The following is an 18,518-nucleotide window of genomic DNA, read 5'->3' as shown; positions in this document are numbered from 1 at the left end:
TTCTGAAGATATGAATTTGTGATTTGAGGTCGAATTTTGTCGACATGTCACTTTCACACATTCATCCCGAGTTCAAAACTGGTTTAGTGAGTGGATGTGTGAGCTCGGCTTTGTGATGTCAGAAAATTGGCTCGGCAGTCATATCCAGTATACTCGGTATTTTAAATCGATAACTTGGCATATGTTAGAGAACACAGTGTTGATTTTGATTGTATAATTTGGCAGGTTTGGCTCCGACACTGTATCTGTGTAGACTTGGATACTGAACTTTTAACAATTGTGAGCTAGTGGTGTATAAACCAGGCTTGTAGTATTCCAGTCCGACTCATATACCCTGATTTTAAAGACTCATCACTTGAGCACTGATGACTCGGACTCGTGCATTAACTGCATTCGGACTCGTAAATTGTAGACGAGGACTCGGATTTTTTCGTTATTTTTTTAAATAACATGCCATAATAATTTGGCGTAAGATATTTATATTTCTATCTACGTTAACTTTTATACTAATTTTGTGCAAGAGAACGCACATTCACCTGTTCATACGCCATGTTCAGGAACAAACTAACGTTAACGGCGCTAAAATGCCTGACGAGAATGCCGCTAGGATTGTCTGCTTTGCTGATACAGACTTCTCGTGCAGTGGGAAAAAATGCACTGCTGTGTGTTCCATATGGAGAAGAACTATCGAGGAGACGACCTCGAACTTCAATCCTCATTTGGTAAGACTCCACCCAGAGAAGGAAGTGACACTCTGTGTTCATTGCCCTGATGATAGTGGGCGGGGCTTGCTTGCTGAGCAATGAACTAGCTAGTGTTAACCCTCTCTCATGTTATTTGCCCTGTTGATAGTGGGCGGGGCTTGCTGAGCGATGAAGAAGCTTTTTATCTGTAGCCTGTTAACTAAAATGGAGCAGTCGAGCAGTAACGTGAGTCCAACACAGTAGCAGAGACGCTTTCACATAAAGGCAGCAACAGACACTGTCAAATGGTGCCGTTGGAGTCTTGGACTCGGATCAATAGTGGACTCGGCTCGAAGTTTTCTTTAATGACTTGGACTCGAGGTTTCGTGACCCAACTACAACACTGACATGAACATTAATACGGCACGGTTGTGCTAAACTGAACTTCTAATAGTGCAGTATTGCTGAGCTCATCACATCACATAACCAATGGTAATGGATAGAACAGGTGGTTTTGAAAATGTAGGAAAATATAGTTGTGTGTTGTTGTTTTTTTTTTCCCCTCTTTTCCCTTCAAATTTGCATGTCATGCATATTTATAGCTCTTGGCATAATATTTACGTATTGATGCCAACAGTTGGTTCATCAGCTTGATCAGGATGGTGAGAACAGAAAGGTGTCAGCAGTAACTTTTTCAGCAGTTTGTGCTACAGTAGTGCTTCTGTTCTTCTGGATTGGACCATATGGGCTTGCCTTTGTGCCCCGTGTGAATCAATGAGCCTTCGACACCCCTGACCCTGTCACCAGTTCACCGGTTGTCCTTTGGATCCTTGGACCACTTTTGTTCTGTACTAACCGCTGCATGCTGGGAACACCCCACAAGATGGGCCATTTTGGAGACGCTCGGACCCAGTCATCCAGTCTAGCCATCACTATTTGTCAAAGACGCTCAGATCCTCACGCTTGGCCATTTTTCCTGCCTCCGGCACATCGACTTCAAGACCTGACTGTTCTGTTGCTGCCGAATAGACAGGTGTGACTGTAATGAGATCATCAGTGTTATTCACTTCACCAGTGGTTTTAATGTGATAGCTCACCGGGGTATGAGCTTATAAATTTATACATTTCTTCTGAAATGTATTTTGTAGTGGAGCCATGCAGACATGCACTTCAACAAAACAAACAAACAAAAAAAAGGGTTGATTTTAACAATCCAGCTTGCAGGTTAATGAAATTTTAATAGTTTACAGCAATGATGGTTTTATTTATTTTATAAAATAATTTCAGTACATGGCAGTGTTTAATAAATAATGTCATCTGTCTCAACAAACTTGAAGTCATTTCTGAAGTTCGCACTCAACATTACAGTATTTTAAATGAAGGTTAATTTTTGTGAATGTGTCATTAAACTGTAATGTTGGGTAGTGTGTGTGTGTGTGTGTGGTTTATTTATTCTTTTTTTTTTGAGTAATCAGTCTTGTATAAGGATGCGGTCGTGGTGAAGGAGCTGAGCCAAAAGGCGAAGCTCTCAATTTACCGGTGGATCTACGTTCCGACTCTCACCTATGGTCATGAGCTTTGGGTAATGACCGAAAGAACAAGATCGCGGATACAAGCGGCCGAAATGAGTTTCCTTCGCAGTGTGGCTGGGCGCTCCCTTAGAGATAGGGTGAGAAGCACAGTCACTCGGGAGGAGCTCGGAGTAGAGCCGCTGCCCCTCCACATAGAGAGGAATCAGCTGAGGTGGCTCGGGCATCTTTTACGGATGCCTCCTGGACGCCTCCCTGGGGAGGTGTTCCAGGCATGTCCCCCCGGGAGGAGGCCCCGGGGAAGACCCAGGACATGCTGGAGGGACTATGTCTCTCGGCTGGCCTGGGAACGCCTCGGTGTTCTTCCCGAGGAGCTGGCCGAGGTGTCTGGGGAAAGGGAAGTTTGGGCTTCCATGCTCAGACTGCTGCCTCCGTGACCCGGTCCCGGATAAAGCGGAAGAAGACGAGACGAGACGAGAGTCTTGTATAAGAAATGAATTAGTGCAGCTTTTTTTTTTTTGAAACAGTCCAGTCCGGGCGGCACGGTGGTGTAGTGGTTAGCGCTGTCGCCTCACAGCAAGAAGGTCCTGGGTTCGAGCCCCGGGGCCGGCGAGGGCCTTTCTGTGCGGAGTTTGCATGTTCTCCCCGTGTCCGCGTGGGTTTCCTCCGGGTGCTCCGGTTTCCCCCACAGTCCAAAGACATGCAGGTTAGGTTAACTGGTGACTCTAAATTGACCGTAGGTGTGAATGTGAGTGTGAATGGTTGTCTGTGTCTATGTGTCAGCCCTGTGATGACCTGGCGACTTGTCCAGGGTGTACCCCGCCTTTCGCCCGTAGTCAGCTGGGATAGGCTCCAGCTTGCCTGCGACCCTGTAGAAGGATAAAGCGGCTAGAGATAATGTGATGTGTGTGTGTGACAGTCCAGTCCTAGTGCTTCAGCTTACAATATCATTTCTCCCGTCGTGAAAAATTAATCATTCCAATTCCCTCATAAGACATTTATTTGTAATATAAAACCATTTCTAACCCGATTTTACGTTTGAGCCGCGTTATAAAACTGTAACTCGCTCCGTGTTCAGGACCACTTCAGGTAAGAAGTTAACCTTCAGCACACCTGTGTGAGTGAATGTGGTTAATTATGGGCTGCAGTGAATAAGATGGAGAGATGGAGTGTAATTAGACATGGTGAAGTCGTACAGATTGGCTTCATGCTCGTGTAGCTTCGGGCGAGGAGCAGAATGGCTGTAATGGGAGGGTCAGGACCAGCATGGGGTGAAATGTCGGGGTCTCATTGGCCCACTGTGAGGTCTGATGGGAGATCAGGAGGTCTGAGTGAGTGTGTGTGTGTGTGTGTGTGTGTGTGTGTGTGTCTCACTCTGTGTCTTAGAAGATTCATGCCCATATACTGGATCAGTGCCATATTGCTTTTATTCAATAAACACAAAATTAATATCCAGGGACATGTTTTTACATCACGAGAGGAAATAGATACTGAAATAGCTCCTGAGATATTACTTTATCATGATGTGTTTTTCTTCTTTAGCTCATCTGTCCAAAAAAGCCGGTGAGCTGTTGCCATGGCGTGGCGTCCGTCGTCCACAGTTCAGTTAAATTGTATCTCTGGCCTCATTTTCTACAGATTTCCGTTCCGATTGTTTTGTTTGAAAGAACCAATTCTGTACAACACTTGGTCATTGCATTGTCAAATTTTTTGCTAACGAGCTGCTAATTAGGTCACCTTAACGAGTTTCTGGACTTTTCATGAGAATTGTATCTCCTCTCTCATTTATCATGCGAGTTCAGTTCTGATCGATGTTTTGGGTCGGTCTTCCCTCGGGGAACAAAGTTGTGGTCGTCATGGTTGTTTCCATGGCAGGAGAGATGAGCGACAACGTCCTTGACGTTCTGGTTTGTTTTTAATGTGCCCCCCCCCCCCCCCCCCCCCCCCCCAATCTATCTTAGAGTTTGTTTTTAGGGGGCCAAGCAGAAAAGACGCTCCAACACCCTTTTTATGATCGAACATTTTCTCCTTTTACCAATTTCAATCTTATCTATTTTTTTTTTCCAGAGTTACAGTACATTGTGCCTTTGTACAACACTTGGGTCAACACTTGCTGTTTTTAAATGCGTTTACTTATCCTACCCCCGACTTGGGATAAGCATCCATGACGTACTACATCATGTGTTCATAACGTACGCATACTCATCATGTTAAACTCCTGTTCATATGACACACATTTAATGTTTCCTTTTTTTGGTGTTTCTTATTAATATTGCCAGGTTTATGAGCGTGATCGTTGGTAGGTAACGTGGCGTCGGCTGTAACAGGTACTCGTGCTGGGAACTCTATCGTGTCGAGGGACGGGTCACGTCTCTGTACAGTCTGTTTAAAAATGACTGAAATGACTAGGGCTTCAGAAAGATATTTGTTTGAGGATGAAAGCCATAAAATCTGGGAAACTGTCAGTGTTTATGTTGTAAGGTGAAAGAGAGAGAGAGGGCAGTTGTGAGGAAGAGTGCAATACTGAACACTAGATAGAGGCTAGGACTAAAGTCACAGTAATTTGCACTAGCTGTAACAAACCAGGACGTCTGGTCACTGTACCCTATAGATCTGTAGCAGTAAGAGAGAGAGAATGACGCTTAGTGAGGAAAAGTTGTGCCCTGAACAAAAAAAAAAAAAACACAAACAGCTGATTGAAAATATCATGAAAATTGACAGTTATACAGTGGTGCTTGAAAGTTTGTGAACCTTTTAGAATTTTCTATATTTCTGCATAAATATGACCTAAAACATCAGATTTTCACACAAGTCCTAAAAGTAGATAAAGAGAACCCAGTTAAACAAATGAGACAAAAATATTATACTTGGTCATTTATTTATTGAGGAAAATGATCCAATATTACATATCTGTGAGTGGCAAAAGTATGTGAACCTCTAGGATTAGCAGTTAATTTGAAGGTGAAATTAGAGTCAGGTGTTTTCAATCAATGGGATGACAGTCAGGTTTGAGTGGGCACCCTGTTTTATTTAAAGAACAGGGCTCTATCAAAGTCTGATCTTCACAACACGTTTGTGGAAGTGTATCATGGCACGAACAAAGGAGATTTCTGAGGACCTCAGAAAAAGCGCTGTTGATGCTCATCAGGCTGGAAAAGGTTACAAAATCATCTCTAAAGAGCTTGGGCTCCACCAATCCACAGTCAGACAGATTGTGTACATATCTCATTTTCTTCCACTTATCCGGGGCCGGGTTACAGAGGCAGCAGTCTGAGCATGGAAGCCCAAACTTCCCTCTCCCCAGACACCTCGGCCAGCTCCTCGGGAAGAACACTAAGGCGTTCCCAGGCCAGCCAAGAGACATGGTCCCTCCAGCGTGTCCTGGGTCTTCCCCGAGGCCTCCTCCCGGGGGGACATGCCTGGAGCACCTCCCCAGGGAGGCGTCCAGGAGGCATCTGAAAGAGATGCCCGAGCCACCTCAGCTGATTCCTCTCGATGTGGAGGAGCAGCGGCTCTACTCCGAGCTCCTCCCGAGTGACTGTGCTTCTCACCCTATCTCTAAGGGAGCGCCCAGCCACCCTGCGAAGGAAACTCATTTCGGCTGCTTGTATCCGTGATCTTGTTCTTTCGGTCATTACCCAAAGCTCATGACCATAGGTGAGAGTCGGAACATAGATTGACTGGTAAATCGAGAGCTTTGCCTTTTGGCTCAGCTCCTTCACCACTACGGCTCGGTAAAGCGACCGCATCACTGCGGAGGCTGCACCGATCCGCCTGTCGATCTCACGCTCCATCCTTCCCTCACTCGTGAGCAAGATCCTGAGACACTTAAACTCCTCCACTTGAGGCAGGACTTCTCCACCAACCTGAAAGGCAAGTCACACTTTTCTGGTCGAGAGCCATGGCCTCGGACTTGGAGGTGCTGATTCTCATCCCAGCCGCTTCACACTCGACTGCAAACCGCCCCAGTGCATGCTGAAGGTCCCGGTTTGAAGAAGCCAACAGGACAACATCATCTGCAAAAAGCAGAGATGAAATCCTGTGGTTCCCAAACAGGATTCCCTCTGGCCCCTGGCTGCACCTAGAAATTCTGTCCATAAAAATTCTGAACAGAACTGGTGACAAAGGGCAGCCCTGCCGGAGTCCAACATGCACTGGGAACAGGTCTGACTTACTGCCGGCAATGTGAACCAGACTCCTGCTCCATTCGTACAGGGGCTGGACAGCCCTTAGCAAAGAGCCCCGAACCTCATACTCCCGAAGCACCCCCCACAGGTTACCACGAGGGACACGGTCGAATGCCTTTTCCAGATCCACAAAGCACATGTGGACTGGTTGGGCAAACTCCCATGAACCCTTGAGCACCCTGTGAAGGGTATAGAGCTGGTCCAGTGTTCCACGACCAGGACGAAAACCGCATTGTTCCTCCTGGATCTGAGGTTCAACTATTGGCCGAATTCTCCTCTCCAGTACCCTGGAGTAAACCTTCCCAGGGAGGCTGAGAAGTGTGATTTTTCCCCTATAATTGGAGAACACTCTCCGGTCCCCTTTCTTAAAAAGAGGAACCACCACCCCGGCCTGCCACTCCACTGTCTCCAACCGCCACGCGATGTTGCAGAGGCGTGTCAGCCAAGACAGCCCCACAACAAACATCCAGAGGCTTGAGATACTCGGGGCGGATCTCCTACACCCCCGGTGCCTTGCCACCGAGGAGCTTGCAAACCACCTCAGTGACTTCGGCTTGGGTAATGGACAAGTCCACCTCTGAGTCATCAGCCTCCGCTTCCTCTGGAAGACGTGACGGTGGGATTGAGGAGATCCTCGAAGTATTCCTTCCACCGCCCGGCAATGTCCCCAGTTGAGGTCAACAGCTCCTCACCTGCACTGTAAACAGTGTTGGCAGAGTACTGCTTCCCCCTCCTGAGGTGCCGGATGGCTTGCCAGAATTTCCTCGAGGCTGACCGATAGTTCTCCTCCATGGCCTCACTGAACTCCTCCCAGTTCCGAGTTTTTGCCTCCGCAACTGCCCGAGCTGCGGCACGCCTGGCCTGCTGATACCCATCAGCTGCCTCAGGAGTCCCGGAGGCCAACATGGCCCGATAGGGCTCCTTCAGCTTGACGGCATCCCTTACTTCCGGTGCCCACCACCGGCTTCGGGGTTTGCCGCCACGACAGGTGGCCACAGCTCCGAACAGCCACGTCGACAATGGAGGCAGAGAACATGGTCCACTTAGACTCGATGTCTCCCGCCTCCCTCGGAAGCTGGGAGAAGCTCTCCCGGAGGTGGGAGTTAAAGACCTCCCCGACAGAGTGCTCGGTCAGACGTTCCCAGCAGACCCTCACCATACGTTTGGGCCTGCCAGGTCTGCCCGGCTTCCTCCTCCGCCAGCGGATCCAACACACCACCAGGTGGTGATCAGTTGACAGCTCAGCCCCTCTCTTCACCCGAGTGTCCAAGACATGGGGCCGGAGATCAGATGAAGCGACAACAAAGTCGATCATCGACCTCTGACCTAAGGTGTCTTGGTGCCACGTGCACTTATGGACACCCCTATGCTCGAGCATGGTGTTTGTTATGGACAAACCATGACTAGCACAGAAGTCCAATAACAAAACACCACTCGGGTTCAGATCAGGGAGGCTGTTCCTCCCAATCACGCCCCTCCAGGTGTCACTGTTGCCGCCTACGTGAGCGTTAAAGTCCCCCAGTAGAACAATGGAGTCCCCAGTCTGAGCACCTCTCAGTACCTCTCCCAGGGACTCCACGAAGGCTGGATACTCTATACTGCTATTCGGCCCGTAGTCACAAACAACAGCAAGATCCCACTCCCCGACCCGAAGGCGTAGAGAGGCGACCCTCTCGTTCACTGGGGTAAACTCCAACACATGGCGGCTGAGCTGGGGAGCTATAAGCAAGCCCACACCAACCTGCCGCCGCTCACCGTGGGCGACTCCAGAGAAGGCAAGGCAAGTTTATTTATATAGCATATTTCATACACAATGGCAGTTCAATGTGCTTTACAGAAGTAAAAACAAAAACAGTAAACAATAGAGAAATAAAATTACATAAAATAATTTTATCTTTATTCTAAAATAATTAATTAAAAGAATTAAAAGAATTAAAAGAAAATAATAAGAATTAAACAATAGTAGAAATAAAATATTAAAATGCCAAAAAGAAAAAGGAGAAAGAGAAAGGGGAAAAAAAAACTAGCAGAATAAAATAGAATAAAGTTAAAGTAAATTTAAAACATGCAGAGAAAGTAAAGATTATAAAAAATGTAAAAATATTAATTATTTAACAGAAAGCATCTGAAAACAACTTGGTCTTTAACCTAGATTTAAAGCTGCCAACAGCAGGAGCATTTTTAATGTCCTCTGGCAGTTGGTTCCATAGCTGCACTGCATAGTAGCTAAAAGCTGCTTCACCACACTTTGTTTTAACAACTGGTTTTAATAGTAAATTTTTCTGTTGCGATCTGGTAGATCTGATTGGGTTAGGCCGCTGCAACATATCAGAGAGGTAATTGGGCCCTGTACCATTTAGAGATTTGTACACCAGCAGCAATGCTTTAAAGTCAATTCTGTAGCTTACTGGAAGCCAGTGAAGGGACCTTAGAATTGGAGTAATGTGCTCTGTTCTTTTTGTTCGTGTGAGAACCCTCGCCGCTGCATTTTGAACCAGCTGAAGTCGTTTGATGGTCTTTTTTGGCAGGCCTGTGAAAAGGCCATTGCAGTAATCAACCCTACTAGAGATGAAGGCATGTATTAGTTTTTCCAGATCATGTTTTGACATAAGTCCTCTTAGTTTGGAAATGTTTTTTAGGTGATAAAATGCCGTTTTAGTGATTGCTTTCATGTGACTGTCAAAGTTTAGCTCGCTGTCAATGAAAACACCAAGATTTTTAACCATTTCTTTAGTTTTAATCCCTTTTGTGTCAAGAATAGTGGTAATCCTGAGTCTTTCATCTTTTTTTTCCAAATAGAATTACTTCTGTTTTATCTGTGTTCAGCTGAAGAAAATTTTGTGATATCCAGCTATTGATTTGATCGATACACTGGTAGAGACATTCAAGGGGGGCATAATCATTTGGTGATAGAGCAAAATAAATTTGGGTATCATCTGCATAGCAGTGATACAAAATTGAATTTTTATTGATAATTTGCCCAAGTGGGAGCATATAAAGGTTGAAAAGTAATGGTCCAAGAATCGACCCCTGGGGGACACCACAGGTCAAGGGCATTGACGTTGAGGAACAATTTCCCAGGGTAACAATGAAGCTTCTATCTTTTAAGTATGATTTTAACCAATTGATAACTTTACCAGTCAATCCAACCCAGTGTTCAAGTCGATATAGCAGTATGTTGTGATCAACAGTATCAAAAGCTGCACTGAGGTCCAGTAATACCAGGACCGATGTTTTGCCTGCATCAGTATTAAGACGTATGTCATTTATAACTTTAATCAGCGCTGTTTCAGTGCTATGATTGGCACGAAATCCTGACTGAAAATTATCAAAACGGCTGTTTGATATCAAGAAGGCAGTTAATTGATTGAAGACAATTTTTTCCAGGATTTTCCCGATGAATGGTAGATTTGATATTGGCCTGTAATTATTTAACACTGAAGGATCCAGATTATTTTTAAGAAGGGGCTTTACAACAGCTTTTTTTAGGGACACAGGAACAACACCAGTCTCCAAGGATGTATTTATAATTTGAAGCACATCTGTAATTATAAGATGAAGAACAGACTTAAAAAAGTTGGTGGGCAGAATGTCCAGTTCAGATGTTGAGGAACTGAGATTTTGTACAGTTTTTTCAAGAGTCTCATAATCAATTAAACAAAATTCTGACATTGTGTTAAAGTTATCTATCTGTGTCATTGGCGATTGCAGTTTTTCAATTTTTTGCAACTGAGATAGATTATGAGAAATATTCTGCCGTATTTTATCAATTTTACCTTTGAAGCAGGATGCAAACTCATTGCATTTATTAACTGAGAGAAGTTCAGGTGCTAATTGTGGTGGGGGATTTGTTAGCTTCTCTACTGTTGAAAATAGCACACGGGCATTGTTCATATTCCTGCTGATGATATTGGAGAAGAAAGACTGTCTTGCTTTACGAATTTCATAATTATAATTACAAAGCATCTCTTTATGGATTTGATAATGGATGTGAAGTTTAGATTTGCGCCATTTTCTTTCAGTCTTTCTATATTCTCTCTTTAGCAGTTTAACAGCCGGGTACTGCTTCCATGGTGCTTTCTGCTTATCATTGATTCTTTTGATTTTGAATGGAGCAATATCATCCATAATTTGGGTCATATTTAAATTAAAAAATTCCAGTAAATCATCTACAGAGTCTGACATTTTGGTTGAGTTCTGAGAGAGAGCTTGCTTAAAAAGAGCACGTGTTGTCGTTTATGACTCTCCTGCCTATAGTCGTTGAGCTATTCTGAATGTGAGGAGACATAGAAACTTCAAAGAAAACACAGAAATGATCAGATAAGGTCAGGTCAACAACAGTATAAGAAACAGTAAGACCCTTTGTGATGACGAGGTCAAGAGTATGACCACGAGAGTGGGTCGGCCCCTGTACATGTTGTACTAGGTTAAAGTTATCAATAATTGCAAATAGTTCTTTGGCATAAATGTTATCAGTATTATCTACATGCAAGTTAAAATCCCCAGATATAATAAGACAATCAAACTCTAAGCAAATGACTGATAACAATTCACCAAACTCTTCAAGAAAGACTTTGGCTGAATGTCTCGGAGGCCTGTAAATAGTTAATAATAATATGTTAGGAGAGCATGTAACAAGTGCACATAAGTGTTCAAAGGACATAAAATCACCAAGTGAGGATTGTTTACATTGAAAAGAGACTTTGAATATATTTGCGATCCCTCCACCTTTCCCTTGTCGGGTAACATTCAAAAAAATTAAAATTTGGGGGAGCTGCTTCGATAAGGGCGGTAGCACTATTTGCTTGATCCAGCCAGGTTTCGGTTAGAAGCAAAAAATCAAGATTGTGTTTACAAATAAGATCATTAATTAAAAATGACTTGTTTAAAAGTGATCTAATGTTCAAAAGGGCTAGTTTTACAGTAATATTTGGTTGTGCACTCTGATGCTGTTTTAAAACAGGAAGGAGATTAGATTGGTTCACCCCCAGGGTTAAATGTGCTCTGTTTTCTGTTTCTTATCAACACAGGAATAGTGTCAACATCGGATCCCTGCTTTTTTCTACATCCATTTGCAGGGACCCAGAGTACATCAAACAAGACTTTCTAAATGTTCCATTTGGTTTGAGGGTGAAAGGACTGGAGATGACATGTATCTTTTGGATGGTGAAAAAGATTTGTAGCCAGCTGAAAGTCCTGGACGAACACAATTTTGATGAACTGGGTACACTGCTTGTCGCGACAAATTTGGGCTGGAAAAAGAGTGTAGCCATAGGAAGCAATTTTTTCATGCTATTTGGGAAATCCATCCGAGGAGAAGTGAAGTGAAGTGGAGTCGTCTGTCCTTGAATGTTGGGAGGCCTGCAAGTCAGATGTTTGTGTGTCCTTGATGACGACTTGCAAAGATGATTGTTTAGGCTTTGTAACTATGTCAGTCTGCGACATCTTATCAACTGTTTTCCTCGGTGCTGGCTGAGAAAAGATTGCAAGTGAAGTGGAGAGTCCAGCCCCTCTCGAGGAGCTGGGTTCCGGAGCCCAAGCTGTGCGTGGGGGTGAGCCCGACTACCTCTAGCCGGTACCTCTCAACCTCCCGCACAAGCTCAGGCTCTTTCCGCCCCAGCGAAGTGACATTCCATGTCCCAACAGCTAGCCGCTGTGTTCAGGGATCAGGTCGTCGAGGCCCCTGCCTTCGACTGCCGCCCAATCCACAGTGCACCAGTCCCCTACGGCTACCTCTGTGGGTGGTGAGCTCACAGGAGGTTGGCCCCACGTCACCGCTTCGGGCTGAGCCTGACCGGGCCCCGTGGGCAAAGGCCCAGCCACCAGGCGCTTGCATACGAGCCCCAACCCCGGGCCTGGCTCAAGGGTGGGGCCCCGGCTGCGCCATACCGGGTGATGTCATGGTCCTTGATTTTTTTTTTAAATTTCCATAAGGGGTTTTGGTGAACTGCTTTTGGTCTGGCCTGTCACCTATGACCTGTCTGCCTTGGGAAACCCTAACAGGGGCATAATGCCCCTGACAACATAGCTCCTAGGATCATTCAAGCACACAAACTCCTCCATCACAATAAGGTGGCAGTTCTAGGAGGGGAGATTGTGTACAAATGGAGGAAATTCAAGACCATTGTTACCCTCCCCAGGAGTGGTTGACCAACAAAGATCACTCCAAGAACAAGGCGTGTGATAGTTGGCGAGGTCACAAAGGACCCCAGGGTAACTTCTAAGCAACTGAAGGCCTCTCTCACATTGGCTAATGTTCATGAGTCCACCATCAGGAGAACACTGAACAACAATGGTGTGCATGGCAGGGTTGCAAGGAGAAAGCCACTGCTCTCCAAAAAGAACATTGCTGCTCATCTGCAGTTTGCTAAAGATCACGTGAATAAGCCAGAAGGCTATTGGAAACATGTTTTATGGATGGATGAGACCAGAATAGAACTTTCTGGTTTAAATGAGAAGTGTTATGTTTGGAGAAAGGAAAACAGTGCATTCCAGCACAAGAACCTTTTCCCATCTGTGAAACATGGTGGTGGTAGTATCATGGTTTGGGCCTGTTTTGCTGCATCTGGGCCAGGATGGCTTGCCATCATTGATGGAACAATGAATTCTGAATTATACCAGCGAATTCTAAAGGAAAATGTCAGGACATCTGTCCATGAACTGAATCTCAAGAGAAGGTGGGTCATGCAGCAAGACAACGACCCTAAGCACACAAGTCGTTCCACCAAAGAATGGTTAAAGAAGAAGAAAGTGAATGTTTTGGAATGGCCAAGTCAAAGTCCTGACCTTAATCCAATGCAAATGTTGTGGAAGGACCTGAAGCGAGCAGTTCATGTGAGGAAACCCACCAACATCCCAGAGTTGAAGCTGTTCTGTCCGGAGGAACGGGCTAAAATTCCTCCAAGCCGGTGTGCAGGACTGATCAACAGTTACCGGAAATGTTTAGTTACAGTTATTGCTGCACAAGGGGGTCACACCAGATACTGAAAGCAAAGGTTCACATACTTTTGCCACTCACAGATATGTAATATTGGATCATTTTCCTCAATAAATAAATGACCAAGTATAATATTTTTGTCTCATTTGTTTAACTGGGTTCTCTTTATCTACTTTTAGGACTTGTGTGAAAATCTGATGATGTTTTAGATCATATTTGTGGCAGATCACAGAATCCAGGGACACATGTCGGCCCGGGGGCATTTTGAGTTATTGACAGATTCAGAAAGTACAGTTTCTAAGCTTTCCAATGATGCCTTCCATGTGGAGATCTGACAATATTTGAAGAATGTGTGGCCTTTTGAAAGTGTATACCTCTTAAAACAGAAAAGGGAGAAAATCGCCCTCAAAGTTTTCTATCTCAGCTACTCTGGCACTGGCGGCTCGTTAATAGGGGCGAGTTGGGCGACGCACTCCCAAACAGGGAGGGAGATTTTTTTTTTTTTTTAATCTACTCCTACTACCAACAGTAATGTCATTGTCCAATCAGGCTAAGGTCGCGCCTGGTGTAGCCACGCCCTTTTTGGGCGATTTCTGTCAGGTTCAGATTTGCCCCAAAATCTCCCATTGACACTAATGGTACGTACGTTTTTTTTCAAAAATCATGCTCCCAATGCATTTTCTATTAGGTTTTATGTGCTCGCACAAGCAGCGTGCTTACGTCATACGCCTGTTGCGCCGCGCAAGTGTTGCCAGATTGGTTTTAAGTGCATTTTGGCGGGTTCTGAACATAATTTTGGGCTGGAAAACGCAACTTGCGCGGGATATGTGTGAACATTCTATGAAGATGGCGGCGAGTGTTGAGTGCAACAATACGATAGCGTCTCTGAAAGAAGTTCCCTTTAGTCGTCGTACCAATGTGGAGAAAACGGCAATCAAACAGCTAGGACCTCCTAGACCGAATTTAAACATCAAGCAAGTGTCTACGAAGCGGGAGAAGACCTACTCAAGAGGTTTTAACAAGAACTGGTACCACCGGAAAACTTGGCGAGCTGGCTGTGATGTAGTCAGTGCTCTTTTTTGCTACCCTTGCGTTCTGTTCCACCCTGGAAGTAGCACAGCAGACGGTACAGTGATATCTGATATTTGAATTTACTAGGCAAAAGGTTTTGTGCGTGTGTGTTACCAATGGCAGTTGTTTTACCAATGTCAGTTTAACATTGCCATGCTTGGAATATTTCAGTAGCATCAAGTTCTCTCTGACTTGGTGTAAATTAAGCATATTTTCAGTTTTTATATATTGTACAGTATGTGTTCATTGGAGCCAGCAGCACCTTTACCTTTTTTCCAACTTGTTAAGCCAAGTTGCACTTACTACAAAACCTTGTGTAACCTTGTGTGTATATAGCTAAATAACTAAAGCCTTTTGTGTTCATTGACATGCTTGTAATACTTTAAATTTCCTTTTAAGGCATGGCTTTCTGGAGGAATTCTTGGGGAAAAAAACTGCAGAATTTATTTAGAATTATTTGTTGTTAAAATGGTGCAATTCCATATAAAAAAAACACAATTAAGCTGCACATGTTTGTTTGATGGTTATGCTTTTCTTTATCTTTTTCAAAACTTAAACACTTTTGGATTTATATCCTGCCACTTTAATTGCATTCTTTAGAATTGAAGAAATTTGAATATGTTTATAATTAAGAATTTGTGTCTACTTATTATAGAATTCAGGAATAATATGAGAAAATAAATGAGTAATGTAATATTAATTGATTGTGATGCCAAATGTTTTGCTTTGAAGGCTTCACAATGAATCTTCCTTAGTTTTAGCCTGGCAAGCCAGACTAAATGTGAATATTTGCCACTCGTAGGCAAAAATATTTTTGGCCGATAGGCGGGTGGGTCTAGTTTACTAGGCTACCTTAGTTTGCCACCTTTAACTTTAGTGTTGCCACCTAGTGGAGAGAAGAGATATTGTCTATATTGATATCTGAATTTACCAGGCAAAAACAAGTTCGGCCAATTGATTTGCTACCTAGGTCAATTTACTTCAGTCCTGTGGACATTTACGGTCCGTGTAGACATAACGGGGGAAAATTGCCCCCCCTGAAAAAAAATTCAGGAGCCGCCACTGTACTCTGGGTGTAGAATGGTGCTCATTTGCATGACATTAAGGAAAGCCCTACCCCCTACTAGCTAGCACGATACTACTTTCATGTAAACAAAGATCACCACTTCAATTTTCCTTCCATGCAAAGTATGCCCAACACAATTATGAAGTACAAAAATAAGTCCTAAAGTATACTTTAATGTTTTGTGGTTGAAAAATTACTCACACCGTAAGAAAGAAAGATAGCACGATGATGACACAACTAACACAACACTAGTTTCATGTAAAGCCTCGGTCACAACCGGCCGTACAGTACGCACTCCTACAGCCGGTCTACACGCAAAAAACGCAAGAAACACATGGAGAGCGCGCGTGTGAAACGCACGAGAGCGCGCGTGTGAAACGCATGAGAGCGCGCGTGTGAAACGCACGAGAGCGTGTGATGTGCTGATTTTCGAGCCGCAGACCGGCCGCAGAGGTTCTTTGTCATGTCAAACAAACTCTACGGGTGCTTACGGTTTTTTTCAGGTTGCAAGACACATTTACGGACAACGCGCGTCTTTCTCCGTGAACAAAAAAAAAAAACCGCAGCGATTTGGGAAATGCCAAAAATCACACGGCCAAAAAAATCATACGTCCGGTTGTGACCTAGGCTTAACCAAACCCCAACACACTCCATTACATGCAAAAAAATTAATAACCACACAGCCTTAGATTAATAAACTCACCCCATCAGAAAGAGAAACGGCGCCTTGCACACACCAATGCCTCCGATGGAATGTAATCCTAGAACGGTCCGTGTATCATCCGATCATTCAAGTATTCCATTCAATCTGGAAAACGAGGTTGCGGTTTTTTTTTTGCTAGAAAGGGTCATCTCCGATGTAAATACCATGCGTCTGTTTGCGTCGCGGTGTGTCACCTCCTCTGCGCTCTGTTTAGTAACTCATTCCATAGTGAAATCACACGCCTGTATGCAGTTAAGTAGCCATGCGCTCAGCCCGGATCATACAGCTGATTCGCGAAAAAAAAAACAAAAGACTTAAATCATCATGTGAATGGCCCATATGGTAATTTACCCACACCCCCCAGCAGGCTACAATCCTGACAAAAACGAGACAATTTGCAACAAAAAATGTATGCTTTTCCAACAAAACAATCTATTATCTGAAATACTGATTGCATTCTTCAAGATCTCAACTTGCACATGATGGAAAAAAACAAAAATCACAAATTTCGAAAAAAAAATGCTTCTTTTGCGATTATCTTGGATTCGTTTCGGCCGACATGTGTCCCTGGATCCGGTGAGGGGTCACATTTATGCAGAAATATAGAAAATTCTAAAAGGTTCACAAACTTTCAAGCACCACTAAGTAATTTTTGAAAAAAAAAAAAATCCCGTTTTTCAAGAATCATTCCGGATCAATGATCCAGATCAGCACCAAAAGTCATAGCAACGTAATTAATTCCAGAGGTATTCTTCATGTGAAATTTGGTGATTGGCTGAAAACTGAGGGAGAAATAACATCTTAAAAAAAGGTTAGGAGATGATGCTGATGATGATAGTAATAATAATAATAAAGTAGAAAGATCCTGAGTGAGAGGAACAATTTGTGCCAGCGCTGCTAGCACAAATTCATAAAAAAAACAACAACAAGAAGTCATATTAATTGCTGGTTTTTTTTTTTAAAGCGTCAGCACTGACATAGCCATCCAGTCTTACACCAGGACAGTGGAACATCACTAGTTTAAGATTAGTTCTACAAATACTCTTTTTTGTTTTTAACATCATGATTTAATTAAATAACGGTGTTTACTTTTCTCTGATTACTTATCAGGTTAGTTTTCTCCCCTAATGGCCTTTATGAGACTCGAGACTTCCATGGCCAAGTAGTGGAAATTGATTTGTTCGCAAACCGCGCCTGAAAACGAACGCACGACTCCATGACTCGAACGGACGTGCCAGGTTCACGACTCCGGAGAGTTCCCTTTCAAGTAGATACATAAAAATATACTACATCTTTTCTTTGATATATATATTTAAAGCTTTTATCGAAGAATGTGGCTGATGATGCTTGAAGATGATCAATAACATCTGTGTTAATATAAAAAAAAAAAGCACGCGTGCACACAGACATGTGGTATCATTTCATCTGCGGTGTATTGCACTTTGTAAACACATTCCTGAGATGAGCACTTCCTGTATTGGTTGTGACAGGCTGATTATTTTGAACACTGCCTGCCCTGGAGTGTGTGAGCTGTTTGCAAAGCTGCAGTATTGATTGCATCGCTCGTTTCACACATTGTTCCAGCGCCGTAATATCAAATTGAATCGTTTGGATTAGGGTGGTGTGATGCTAGTGTGTGTGTGTGTGTGTGTGTGTGTGTGTGTGTGTGTGTTTCCAGACAACGGGTTTGTGACTATATGAATCACAAACTCCGTCTTAAAATTATCTTCAGCATTGCTACTGTGTGCACAAATTAGATTTTCCAGCTTGTTTTGCTAATTTAGACGTCGCCGTGGCGTTTTTAAAAGAGACAAAGTCACTTAATCTCAGGAGGAAAATGATTTACGTTTGCTTTCCTCTGTAAGAGCGCATGTTTCAATTTCGCTTCGAAGTCTGAGTAGCTTCACTTCACTTTCGACTTTGCGTCGTACTCCGTAAACGTGACTGTCATGTTGCTACGCATAATTAAAAAAAAATTCCATTCTCATTATAACTCAGTAACACGGTGGAAACAGATCACTGCAGCAGATAATTACATCTTCGTACGTCGTGAATATTTGGGTCATGTCTCAAACCGAGGGTGAACAAATAAATTGGTCCTTTTTGTGTCTGTGCTGATGGGTTTCAAAAAATCGACTCCTCCTACGACACGGTTTTAGTTTGCTGTGAACGTATTTCAGTCTGAATCCAACCACCTGCTGCACTACACGTGTCTACCCAGACGTGAACAGTAGATCTTAAGAGGAGATTGTAACTGCTGTTTGTTCTCTGCAGTTCTGTAATCAGCCGATCCCTCGACAGCAGCACAGTGCATCAAATCATACAGATACAAATTAAAAGCT

The 18,518-nt window shown here is 43.7% G+C and overlaps 1 protein-coding gene across 1 annotated transcript in view; it reads left to right on the top strand.

Annotated features, from left to right (window-relative positions):
• Nucleotides 1-18,518, top strand: part of chchd3a (coiled-coil-helix-coiled-coil-helix domain containing 3a) — a 176,070-nt gene that overhangs the window by 74,055 nt on the left and 83,497 nt on the right. The window lies entirely within an intron of this gene.

Source organism: Neoarius graeffei, chromosome 21 (assembly GCF_027579695.1).
Source record: "Neoarius graeffei isolate fNeoGra1 chromosome 21, fNeoGra1.pri, whole genome shotgun sequence".
NCBI lineage: Eukaryota > Metazoa > Chordata > Actinopteri > Siluriformes > Ariidae > Neoarius > Neoarius graeffei.
Note: the sequence above shows the minus strand (reverse complement) of the source record. Positions and strands in the feature narration are given on the sequence as shown.